The 13,241-nt window shown below is 44.3% G+C and overlaps 1 protein-coding gene across 1 annotated transcript in view; it reads right to left on the reverse strand.

Annotated features, from left to right (window-relative positions):
- MAP3K5 (mitogen-activated protein kinase kinase kinase 5) overlaps positions 1-13,241 on the reverse strand; it is a 2,923,819-nt gene that overhangs the window by 910,424 nt on the left and 2,000,154 nt on the right. The window lies entirely within an intron of this gene.

Below are 13,241 nucleotides of genomic sequence, written 5' to 3' on the forward strand. Positions count from 1 at the left end.
AGAGATGGAAGATGTACTACAACAATGAAGACACTCTAACATCTGCATTTATAAGTAGACAGTTGCACTGTGTTCATCTTGCTAAACTGTTGCAGTAAACATGAAGACTGTAATGTTTGTTAAGGGTGTGGACAGGGAACCAAGTGGCAGTCTCAAAAATATCTCTAGAGGGAACCCTTTAAGGAATGTACTAGTAGTGGCAGTAGCCCTGGTGGAATGAGATCTGATATCCTATGAAATTTGTTTTCCATGATGTTGGTAACTGGAAATCCATACTGAAACTTTTGTTTGTTGACATGATTTCCAAGTTTGTTGCTAGCGAAGGCTACTTCCTGACAACTAGTCTTGTCAAGATAATATCTAAGCTGTTTCTGTACACCGTGTGAATGTAGGATAAGCTTCCCCTGATTCTGAGTGTGAAGGAAGAAGGCAGAAGTTGAATGGACCGATTCAAAGAAAATTCTAAAACCACTTTTGGCATGAAACAGGGATTAATCCTAAAGGTAATCCTAGTGAAACATACTCAGTGCAAAAGGTCTTGCAGTTCTGAAACCAGTCTAGCAGAGGAGACAGAGGAATTTAATGTCAGCTTTACCTCCTGGCTCAAAAGGAGGAAGAGTGAACTTTTTTAGTACATACATGAGATCCCAAGTAGGAGAAGGAGCTGCTCTGGGTGGCCTCAGGTGGATAATACCCTAAAGGAACTGCTTTATAAGGTGTTGAGAGATAAGAGGAGGCTGCATAGGACAGTAGGTAGAGATGGCTAAAGAATGTATTTTAATAGATGGTAAGACAAACCAGATTTGAATAAGTGTGTAAGACAGGTAAGAACATGGTTGATCTCAGCTGAACTTAAGGAAATACTCTGTTGCTGATACCAGCATTTTCCATTTTGAAATACTTGACTTTGCAGTGCTAGGTTTTCTGGCTTAGTGTAAAATATCTAGCACAACCTTGTACAAAGACAGGCCTTAGATAGTAGTTTGTGAATCAACTAAGCTATCAACCACAAGGTGCTGAGATTGGTGTGTATGATGGAGCCCCTGTTTCAAGTCAGCAGGTCTATCTGCTCAGAAAGCAACCATGTTTTTTACATGCTCAGGCTGTGCAGGAGAGGGAACCAACTTTGCCTCAGCAAAGGGGTACTAGCAGTATCACTCCTGACCCTTCCTCCTTGATTTTCAGCAGTGTCTTGAGGATGAGGGAGATGAGGACGGAATGCATAAAGAAACAGACCTGTCCATGGAAAGAAGTCATTCATCCTTCAGGCTTTGTGATGTTTGCCCATTGAACAATGTTTTCAGTTGACTGTTTTGATATAAAGAAAAAGGACTATTTGTGGGACACCTTGAGATAAGCAAATGAGATTGAACACTTTCTTGTTCAAAGTCCAGTCATACAGGTTCACTTCTGACCTGCTGAGGTAATCTGCTAAAGAGCCATCTTCCCCCCAGTAGGTAGATGGCTAGAAGGTGTAGGTGCATGGCTTAAACTGGGTCCCACAAAGACATTGTAGGTGTCTCACAGGATAGCAGTGAGTGCCCCCCTGCTTGTTCATGTACTACAATACTGTGGTGTCGTCTGTCTACATCTGTAATGTCACTGATTTCCATACGTCTTTGAAGGCTAGGGTGGTCTTGAAAATAGCCATAAATTCTTTTAGATTTATGTGGGGGTTTTTTGAATGTTTTATTCTTATTTTCCATTAGCTTGGAGGCTGTAGATGAGACATCTGTGGTCAAGGTCTAGTTTGGTTGTTGGTTCTTAAATGGTATCACTACGTTTTTGTTGTAAGCAGGGATTTGCCACTGGATTTCCCTTTTAAAGAGGGATGAAGTGGAATTTTTTTATTTAATTTTGATTGTGCTGGTTCCAAACATTTTTGAAATACTACTCAAATCTTTCTCACATGAAGACAGGCTAGGGGAATCATTAGGATACATGAGGCCATGTACCCCAGAAGTCTGAGTACCTCCTATGCTAGGATTACTGTAAGGCGAAGAAAAGATTGGAAGTATTTTGTCAGGAAAGTGACCTTTTCCTCTGGGAGGAAAGTCCTTTGAAAGGTCTGTGTCCAGCAAGGCCCCTAGAAAGACAAGCTTTCAGGATGGTCAGAGGTTAAATTTCTTTGTTTAAGGTATAAATTAGGGAGGAGAAAATCATCATAGTTAGGCATAGGTCAAAGGAATACATTCATATGAGCGACCTAACTTATTTAGAACTGGTATGACACCGAGCTCAAATGTCAAATTTCTCAGTGGCAAACAGTGAGAATGTCGTACAAAACAATGAATGTGACATTGCCGACCACTCTACCACCTAAACAAGCACTACCATGAGTCAAAGGGGGGGGGATATTATGTGTTTAGCTTAAATAGAGTTCACAATTCTGAGAATTTGCCGCACTACTTTCGAACATTTTCTGATCTGCCATCCACCAGCTGATCAAATGAATGTATACCTAGGTCAAAAATAAGCTCCTCCACAGAATCTCCTTGGATCAGCAATCATCTAGGTAAGAGTAGATTTTAATCATACATCTCAACTGTCCGGAGTTTTGCCTCATATTTTTGGTCTGTTCCCCATAACATTTGGGGCTTTCTGGTAAATCACTTTGGATCAAAGTCACTAAATAATGACATACATTTGAGTTTCAGGCTTCATATCCTTCAGCAAATGTATGTTAACTCAAATTATGTTATTTTGGTAACTTTCTAAGAGCAATATTTATAATATGTCACTACTTTTGGACCTTTGTCCCACAATTACTTAAAAATTTGTCCAGATTTCTTGCAGTAAGAGGTTGAGAGGTACGATATGAATGCCCTTGGTCCTGCAGTATGCTAATACTGGAGCCAGGTACTTGGTGAATACCCTCGGTGCAGTAGAAAGCCAAAGGGCAAAGGAGAAAATGGATAATTATTTCTATCAGTTTTGATCCGTTGATATTTCCTGTGGGACTCTATATGAAGGCAAGCATCATTTAGATCCAAGGTGACCATGTAGGCCTGAGAAGAAGGCATAAGCAGGAACTTTAGTAATGTAAGCATTGTGAACCTGGATACTAAAAGAAATCTGTAACTTTGACATGTCTGATATGGGTCTCAAAGTCCTCTCCTTTCTTGGAACACAGAAGAGTCTTGAATGTAAAATGCTGTAAAAACTGTGTTCGTACGGTTTTGCACATTTGGGCAGCACCAGTTAGCTAGGGCTAAATTATTCCCGGCTCCACCAAGTCTTCTCTTCAGTTTTGCCCTTGAAAGTAGTCTAACTCTCAACCTAAGCACTTGAAAAGCATCCTACACTCCAGCACTTGCTCAGACCTAATAGCAAGCACTAATATACCCCAACACTTGATTGCCCAGCAGGGCAAGGCTCATTATTCACCCCTCACCAACCAAGCGACTAAGCAGCTCACCCTACTATTCAGGCATGACCAAAGGGCAATTTCAGGTATACTCTCCAGTCCAGCTGGGGAACCTGGGTATCCTGAGGCAATGTTACAACTGCCTCATGTACACAGACAACTCTCTCCTCCTACCACAAAATATTAATATATGTGAGAGATGCAATTATAAACCTAGATTGGATGCTAAGCTCTTTCCACCCAAGACTGGAACAGGCAGTCATGAGGAGAAGGTTAACACTTGCACCACACCTCCAGCCTCACACAGACATACTAAACCAGCACTGGCAAAAAATACACATAAATACACTAAATCATACTCGGAGGATCTAAATAAAAATCTGCAAAAGCATCAGAGACCTCCAAAGCAGACACCCAAAAAACCTGCACCTCCTGTCACAAACCAGCCAACACGCAAAACACAAAATCAGTGTGCTGCACAAACACAGCCCTTATGGCGAAATAACATACCCAACACACTAGTAATAGGTGACTATAGTCAGGCACACTGACGTCCCACTCACTATGCTGGACAAGGAGAAAGTTACTGTTAGCTGCCTGTCAGGAGCCAGAATCCGCCACATAACACAAGCACTCAGGTCACTCCAGAACAAGTACAAATATGACTCTGTCATTGTTCATGTTGATGTGAAAGACCTGAGACGTACCTCCCTGGACTACATGAAGAAAGACATGGAAGAGGTCTCTGATCATGCAGCCCAGGCTGGTATGACCCTGACCCTGAGCAGCATCCTGCTCTCACCAAGAATGATACCGCAGAATAAAGACAAAAATGATCAATTTCAACAATTGGCTAAGCTTCTGGTGTCATTCAAAGGGGATTCAGTGTCTGTCAGCCTGGGATGACATGCACAACAAGCCTCGTTGCTTCGCAAGAGACTTGCACCCGTCACCTCTAGGCTTTCGAATATTGGCCAAAGTTCTTGCTGCCCCCATAGTGCATTTTTTAAGCAAGGCTCAAAAGTCAAACCCACCTCCATAAACAGCACAAATAAAAAAATGAGGGTTATGCTACTCAAGCCAGGAGTTTAAATCTCAAAATACACGCACTCAAAGCACTCCTCAGTATGGAGAACGTCGACATCTGTGCAGTAACTGAAACCTGGTCAAGGCTCCACAGAGCACCCCAGCACTACCAGGCTATAACTTATACCACACATTTCGGCAGCAGAACATGGAATGAAACACAAAAGGAGGGGATGTATCCATATTCATCAAGGATACCTACACCTCCAGGTTAGTGGGGCAACATGATACCTCTGAGATAATCCATGTGCAACTAACATCGGGCAAATCTGCAATGCAAATTGTGGCCTGCTACAGATAACCCTTCCATGACCCAGGACCAACAGTCCGCCTTTCTGGAGACACTGGAAAACATGAAGGTCCTACCGAACACCCTGATATTGTGCGATTTCAATTATCCTATCGTTAACTGGGAAAACTACTCAAGTAGAAACTCCCAGGTCCAGCGCTTCCTGGAATTTATCAGCTCAAATGCCCAGGATCAGCTGGTAAACTCCCCTACCAGAGGTGAAAACATATTGGACCTGGTCATCACCAACATGGGCGACAGGTGTTCCGCAACGGAGGTCAACCAGTCACTGGTTAGATCAGACCATAAACTAATCACTCAATGTCCACACCACACCACCACCCCCAAACCAAGGAAACGACAGTGAAAAACTTTTCTATAGCAAACTTCACTTTGTGTTTATAAGGCAAACACCTTAACCATTAGGCCAACCCCTCACTTTATTTAAGACAGAGGTGGTAAGTTTCACAGCCCCCACGCTAAAGGATACAGTGTCCAAGATGCAGGAACCTTTATAAATGCACACTATGAGCACCTACAAAGATGCATGGATCATGCCATCCCTAGCAAAACCAAGATGCACTCCTCTAAGAGAAGGAAACCAGTCTGGTGGACCCCTGCCATAAACAGGCTATACAATAGAAGGAGGAAACTAGTTCAGAAAAAAAGCAAATCCCAAGAAGGAAAGACATCCCTGATCAGTATCAGTAAGAAACTAAGGTCCCTCATAAAATCATCCAAGGCTAACTTTGAAAGAAAAATAGCCAAGGATTTGAAAGATGACCACAAATCCTTCTTTAGTTATGTCAAGAATCTAAGTGGCAACTTGCAGATATGCTCTGAGCTAGTGCAAAATAGCACAAAATATACTGAACCTCCTAATATTGCCAACATCCTGGCAGAAACATTCACTGCAAACTTCAGCCCCCCACCCTCAAAAGGGCCCACAACAATACCGAAAAAGTGTAGTGTCCCGGAAATCACAGAAGCACAGGTGAAAACAGCCCTTTCAAAAGCCAAAAGCACAGCGTCAATGGGGCCAGATGGTGTCCCAGGCTGCGTCTTGCACAAACTACAGAACCAACTAACCCCCCCCCCACCTAAACGCACTGTTCAACCTCAGCCTCTCCACAGGCTACATGCCCATAGAATGGAGCACAGCAATGGTTAATCTACTCCACAAAGGAGGGGCTACAGCTGACCATGGTAACTATCGGCCCATAAGCCTGACTAGCCTGGTCTGCAAGGCTATGGGGCGCATCATCATGGAAGTCATTAACATAGACATTGGGAACCTCCAAACACTTGACCTGACCCAGTTCGACTTTGTTAAGGGCAGATCATGCCTACTAAACCTGGGTGACTTCTTCAAGACAGTCACCAAGGTCATAGATGAGGGGAAGGTGGTTCACACAGCCTACCTTGACCTCGCCAAGGCTTTTGACACCATTCCCCACTCGGAAATTATAGAAAACCTCACCAACCTGAACATAAACCCCTACATCACAAGATGGGTTGCCAGCTGGCTTACAGACAGAACTCACATGGTAAGAATAGCGGGCTCCAGATCCGACTCTAAACCAGTTACAAGTGGTGTCCCTCAAGGCTCAGTCCTGGGACCCCTACTGTTCGGCATATACTTCTCAGAAGTACGGGCAAACACAGGAGGAGTATGGCTAACCAAGTTCGCTGATGACTGCAACTGGAAGCCATAATTGACTCTCTGGCTGACACGGACATCCTCCAAAAGGGCCTTACTGAGATGGACACCTGGTGTCAAAGTCATGGCCTCAAGCTAAATGCCAAAAAATCCATAGTCATCCCATTTAGGAAAAACAAAACACCCACAAATTTCCACATAGGTGGCAGCCCCTTAATACAGAAGAGGTAATAGGAGATCTGGGAACCCAGGTAGATAGTAGACTCTCCTTTGACAATCACATTGCCAAAGTAGTTAGGAAATTCTTCTATGTGGCCCATCTAATTACTAACGGGTTCGCATCTAGAAATAAAGGGGTTATAGTGCCCCTCTACTCGTCACTCATCAGAGCCATCATAGAGTACAATGCCCCATTTGGGATGTACCTCACAAGACACTTCTAACAGCTGGAAAGATCCAAAAGTACCTCACCAAGAGGATTACTGGCCTCAAACATAAGTCCTATGCAGCCTCACTGAAAAAACTCCAGCTGTACTCAGTGGCATATTGCTTACTCAGAGGTGATCTCTGCCTGACTTACAAAGCCATGTCCAACTCAGAATTGATGGACATGCTCCACCTACAGAAATCCAAGTCACTGCGAGCCATGCGCTCTAGTGAGCTAAACCTCACCACAACAATAAATAGAACATGCTGGAGGGATAGATTCCTGTCACAGAGACTCCCCATGCTTTGGGGCAAAATTCCTAACTACATTAGGCAAAGCCCCCTCACTAACACTCTTCAAGAGAAACCTTGATGAGTGGATAGGTAACAGAAAATACACCCCCGGGATCACTTCACTGGCTCTGCTTGACAGAGGCTCAGTTAATTAATCAATGGGGCAGTAAAAGCCGACACACTCTGGCTAGGCTTACAAATGCCCTCAGGCAGATAGCCTAGTACCTACCTATGAACCGACAATACAATATTCCCCTTTTCTGGGAGGTTACCTTTTCTATAAAGCCCTGTTGTAAAAACTAGACCCAACTGGATCAAAGCTTCTTTTACCCGATTTACTGGAACAGAAGGAATACTTACAGGCTTTGTTAAAGAGGTGAACTAAACTCCATAACCTGCTTTGACAATGCTTAGCACCCATTTGTCTTAGGTTATCTTGGTCCATTCATTGTAAAAGAGAGAGAGCCTTCCTCCTAGCTTTGAAAGGAGGGGGGGGAGTTGCAGCGGTTGGGATGTGACTTGTGGAAACAAGGAGACGACCAGCAGAGTCATGATTGCTCCTTGCTGGGAAACAGAGGTGGGGGTTAAAAGTAGGTTTTGTTGGTCTTCTTTTATGGTGACTGTTCTATCCTTCTGACCCTTTTCCCTCATAGTTTCTGTTGAGATGGAAAAAGGACCAGGATTTAGTGGGATAGTTTCTACTAAACTTGGTTGGTTGAACCTGCAGAAAGTACAGCTGTGTACACCTACCATAAATGTAGATGTTCGAGTGTATTCACTGTTGCAGTCATCACACTTGGGTTATCTTGCCTGCAGGTAGCCCTCAGTCGGCCCGAATACACTCCTCTAGTGCACACTGCAGTGTTTAGAATAAACCATTTTTTTTTTCCTCTTACCTTTAAGCATCCCTCTGACTAGCACTTGCTTTAAAACCTGCTGGAAAGCACTAGAAAGTCTTAAATTGATACAAGCACTCAACTCTCCTTGTTAATAAGGAGAAACTAATCATAGGCACTAAACAGTGTATAATTGCAAAGTATCTTGCTAAGGTAAGGGAAAACCGCTCTTGTACTTTACAAAAAAAAAAAAAAAGCACCAAACCAGGCATGTCCAAAGGTCAGCTTCCGGTGATTTCTCCTGTCCATCCAGTGAATCTGGGCATACTGGAGCAATGCAGTAATTGCCTCATGTACAAAGACAACCCTCTACTCCTACCACCCAACACTACAACCTGCGAGAGATGCACTTACATAGCCAAACTGGAAGCAAAGTTCTCTCCACCCAAGATTGTGCTAGACAGTCAAGAGGAGAAGGTGAACACCCACACTACACCCTAAGCAACACATAGCCCTTCTAAACCCACACACAGCAACACTAAACCCACATATGTCGAAGCCCTTAACAGTAACCTGCCCAAGCAACAAGGACCTCTGAAGCTGAAATGCAAACAAATACCAATCACAACCAATCACAACCAAAGTGTCACACAGCTCACAACACCAGTGTGCCACCCAACAACAGCCCCTAAGGCAAGACAAAGTACCCAACCCTTTAGTCATAGGTGACTCTATAGTCAGGCACACTGAAGCCCCACTCATCAGGACGAACAAGGAGAAAATTACAGTGAGCTGCCTGTTGGGTGCCAGGATCCGCCACATAATGAATGCACTCAAGTCACTCCACAACAAGTACAAATATGACTCTGTCATTGTCCATGTTGGAGTGAATGACTTGAGATGTACCTCCCTGGACTACATGGAGAGAGACACAGAAGAGCTCTCGGATCATGTGGCCCAGGCAGGTATGACCCTAGCCCTGAGTAGCATCCTGCCTTCGACCAGAATGATACCACATTATAAGGACAAAATGATTGACTTTAGCAATTGGCTAAGCTTCTGGTGTCATTCAAAGGGGATCCAGTATCTGTCTGCCTGGGATGACATGATCGAGAGACCATGATGCTTTGCCAGAGATAGTCTGCACCTGTCACACCTGGGATTCAGGTTACTGGCCAAGGCTCTTGCCAACCCTATAGTGCCTTTTTAAGGCAAAGTTCAAAGGACAAAACCACCACTGCAACAGGTACAAGCATGCAAAATCTGAAGATAATGCTAGAAGTCTACACCTCAAAATGCACTCTCTAGAGGCACTCCTAAAAATGGAGAGCATTGATATCTGTGCAGTAACTGAAACCTGGTTCAAGGCTCCGGAGAGCACCCCTGCAATACCAGGCTACAACTCTTACCACACTTTTCGACCACCAAACCAGGAACAAAACACTAAAGGTGGAGAAGTGTCCATATTCACCAAGGATATTCACACCACCAGGCTAGTTGCCCAACACAATGCGTCTGAAATTCTCCAGGTGCAACTAACACTAGGTAAGACTGCAATCAAAACTGTAACTTGCTACAGATCCCCCACCAGATCCCAAGATTCTCACTACACCTTTCTAAACATACTGGAAAATATTACGATACAACCAAACACCCTAATACTGGGTGATTTCAACTACCCTGCCATTAAATGGGAAAACTACTCATGTACCAACACCTTTGCCAAACAGTTCTTAGAATTCTTAAATTCGAATGCCCTGGATCAACTAATCCTTAGTCCCACCAGGGGCTCCAATATCCTAGACCTGGTCATTACCAACATGGGAAATCGATGCTCCACACCTATAGTCACCCCCTCGTTGGAAAGGTCTGATCATAAGCTAATCACCCTTGACATCCACATCCCACCCCCCCAGTAAGGAAACCTCCATAAAAAAATTTCTCCAAAGCCAACTTCATGCTACTCAAGTCAGAAGTGATAAACTTCATAGGTTCATAGATTTGTACTAAGCTAACTGCCCTTGCGAGCCATTTTAAGCCTAGCCAATTGTCCCTTGTGAGACTCAAACCCTGCACCTTATGTTTGCAAGGCAAACACCTTAACCATTAGGCCACCCTCCCAACCCATGCAGACAGGAACGGAAAGTTCGACTGCTGAATCCTACACTAAGGCACTGTACGAGCACATCCACTCATGCATGAATTGTGCCATCCCCTATAGAACCAAGACGCTCGCCTCCAAAAAAAAGGAAGCCAATCTGGTGGTCCCTTGCCATAAACAAACTTTACAACAAAAGGAAGACAATGTTGCAGAAAAGAGAAAAAATCCCAGGATGCAAAAAAATCCCTTACTGGCCTCAGTAAAATCCTCCAAAGCTAGTTACGAAAATAAAATTTCCAGAGATTCCAAAGACAACCACAAGGCATTCTATAGCTATGTCAAGAATCTAAATGTCAATGCTCAGATCTGCTCTGAGCTACAACAGAATGGCATTAAATATACTGATCCCAAGGATATTGCCAATATCCTGGCAGATCGATTCAGTGCAAACTTCACCCGCCTCTCACCCCCTAAAGGACCCATCTCAATACTGAAAGACTGCCAAATTTCGGTAATAATGGCCACACAGGTAAAAAACGCACTCTCCAAAGCTAAGAATACAGCATCCATGAGACCAGACGACATCCCAGGCTGTGTACTACATGAACTACAAAATGAACTGGCACCTCACCCAAGTGTCATGTTTAATCATAGCCTCATCTCAGGCTTCGTGTCCACTGAGTGGCGCACAGCTACAGTTATCCTACCCCACAAGAGAGGCTCCACCTTGGATCCTGGAACTACCGCCTCATTAGCCTGACGAGCCTGATCTGCAAGGCCATGGAACTTATAAACAAAGACATTGGCAACCTTCAAACACTGGACCCCACGCAGTTTGGCTTCATGAAGGGCCAATCTTGTCTCCTGAACTTGACTGACTTTGAGTCAGTCTCCAGAGCCGTGGGTAAGGTGGTCCACACAGACTATCTGGACCTCGCCAAGGCCTGACACCATCCCCCACTCTGGAATCATAGATAAACTTAAGATGGGCGTTAATCCCTATGTTACTCATTGGGTTGCCAGCTGGCTTACTGACAGAACCCACACTGTAAAAGTATCAGACTCTAAATCCAGCTCCAGACAAGTGGAGTACCTCAGGGTTCAGTCCTGGAGCCGCTCTTGTTTGGCATCAAGTTCTCTGAAGTACAGGCCAACACTAAGGAACTCTGGCTAACAAAGTTCGCAGATGACTTCAAACTGGGAGCCATTATTGAATCCCCAAATGAGGTGGATATTCTACAAAAGGGCCTTACAGAAACAGATGCTTGGTGCCAGAGCCGTGGGCTCAAGCTCAATGCCAAGAATGTACGGTTATCCCCTTTGGGGAAAAAACATGTACCTGTGAATTACCACATAGGTGGCAGTACACTAAACACTGAAAGTGTGATAAGAAACTTAGAGACACAGGTGAACAATGGTCTCCCCTTCGATAACCACATCGCCACAAGTGTCAGGAAATCCTTCTGTGTGGCATACCTCATCACTAACGGCTTTTCATCCAGAAAAAAGGAGGTCATTGTCCCACTGCACTCATCCCTCATTAGACCCATTATAGAATACAACGGCCCATTTGGTATGTACCTCAACTGGAAAGGAAACAGAAATACCTCACTAAAATAATTACAGGCCTAAAGAAGATGCCCTATGCTGACCGTCTAAAAAAAACTCCACCTACACTGTCGCATATTGTCTACTCAGAGGCGATCTATGCTTAACATACAAGGCCATGTCAAATCCAAAGCTGTTGGACATGCTACACTTAAAGAAATCCCAATCCCTCAGAGACGCACGCTCCAGGGATCTAAACCTTGTCATCACAATGAACAAAACATGCTGGAGGGATAGGTTCCTGACCCACAGACTCCCCAGACTGTGGAACAGACTGCCCATATATGTAAAGCAGAGCACCTCTTTGGCCCTCTTCTAAAGGAACCTTGATGATTGGATGGGAGATAGGAAATTCTCCCTAGGGATCATATCAGTCATCCCTATAGACAGGGGTCCAGGGAAAAAATAGCCAGGGAATTGTTATGGCTAGGCTTGTATAGGCTCCTAGGGCCGATAGCCTAGTACCAACCTATGACTTAGTATTTCTGCATCGGATGCTGTCGCTCCAGGATTGAGGTCAGGTCATCAGGGGTATAAAAACAGGCAGCCGACACCATTATATCAGTTTTCCTTGCCCCAAATGTCAGGAGCCCCCCCAAATAGGGAGCTAAGTTATGGTGGGGGAAAATACCACCAGTAAAAAGTAAATACCAATACCCCAAAAGGAGTGAGTAATAGGCAGAGAGAGGAGCGAGAGAGAGAAATCCAGTGGGCTGGAGTGAGGGGAAACCAGGACTGCAACAGTGAATACATTCAAACATCTACATTTATGGAAAGTGTACACAAATGTACTATATTTTTTGTGTTTCACTTTTGCAGTCATCACACTTGAGTGGATTTCTAAAGCTGAGGAAGGGTGGCAGCAGTCAAGAAGAGTTAGGGCTGGCTAGTAGGCTTTGCAGGACTGCTGTAGCAAAACCTGCCCTGGATTTGGAAAAGATAGGCAGGTGGTAATGCTTGGTGAAGGTGTGTACAGAACTCCATGTACCAGCTTCCAGGATCTCCCTAATAGGGACTCCCTTGAGAAATGCTGTAAAGGTAGGTGTTGCCCTAGTGGAATGTGATCTGACCACCTGAGGGTTTGGTTTCCCATGGTGCTTGTAGCAGAAATGGATGCAGTATGCTATTCATTTGGAAATGGTTTTGAAATGGCCTTGTCCTCTGCCCCTGGTGCAAAGCAGACTAATAACTGGTCAGATTTTCTGAATGGCTTAGTCCTATCAAGGTAGAATCTGAGCTGTCTGTGCATGTCCAAGGAGTGCAGGATCCTTTCCCCTTTATTTTGAGGATTACGGAAGAAGGTCGGCAAATGGATGGATTGGTTGACAGCCACACTGGACACTACCTTAGGCATAAAGGAAGGGTTGATCCTAAGGGAAACTCTATCAGCATGGAAAATAATGAAGGGTTCTACAGCCATCAGTGCTTGTAGCTCAGACACTCTTCTAGCTGAAGTGATGGCTTGAAGCAAGGCTGTTTTCCAAGATAGGAATTTTAACTCTGCTGACGCAGCAGGTTCAAAAGGGGGAAGTGTGAGCTTTTCCAGTACAAAGTTAAGGTCCCAAGCAGGTGTG

The sequence above is a fragment of the Protopterus annectens genome, chromosome 1.part1, assembly GCF_019279795.1.
Source record: "Protopterus annectens isolate FY-2018-M chromosome 1.part1, PAN1.0, whole genome shotgun sequence".
NCBI classification, from domain to species: Eukaryota; Metazoa; Chordata; order Ceratodontiformes; family Protopteridae; genus Protopterus; species Protopterus annectens.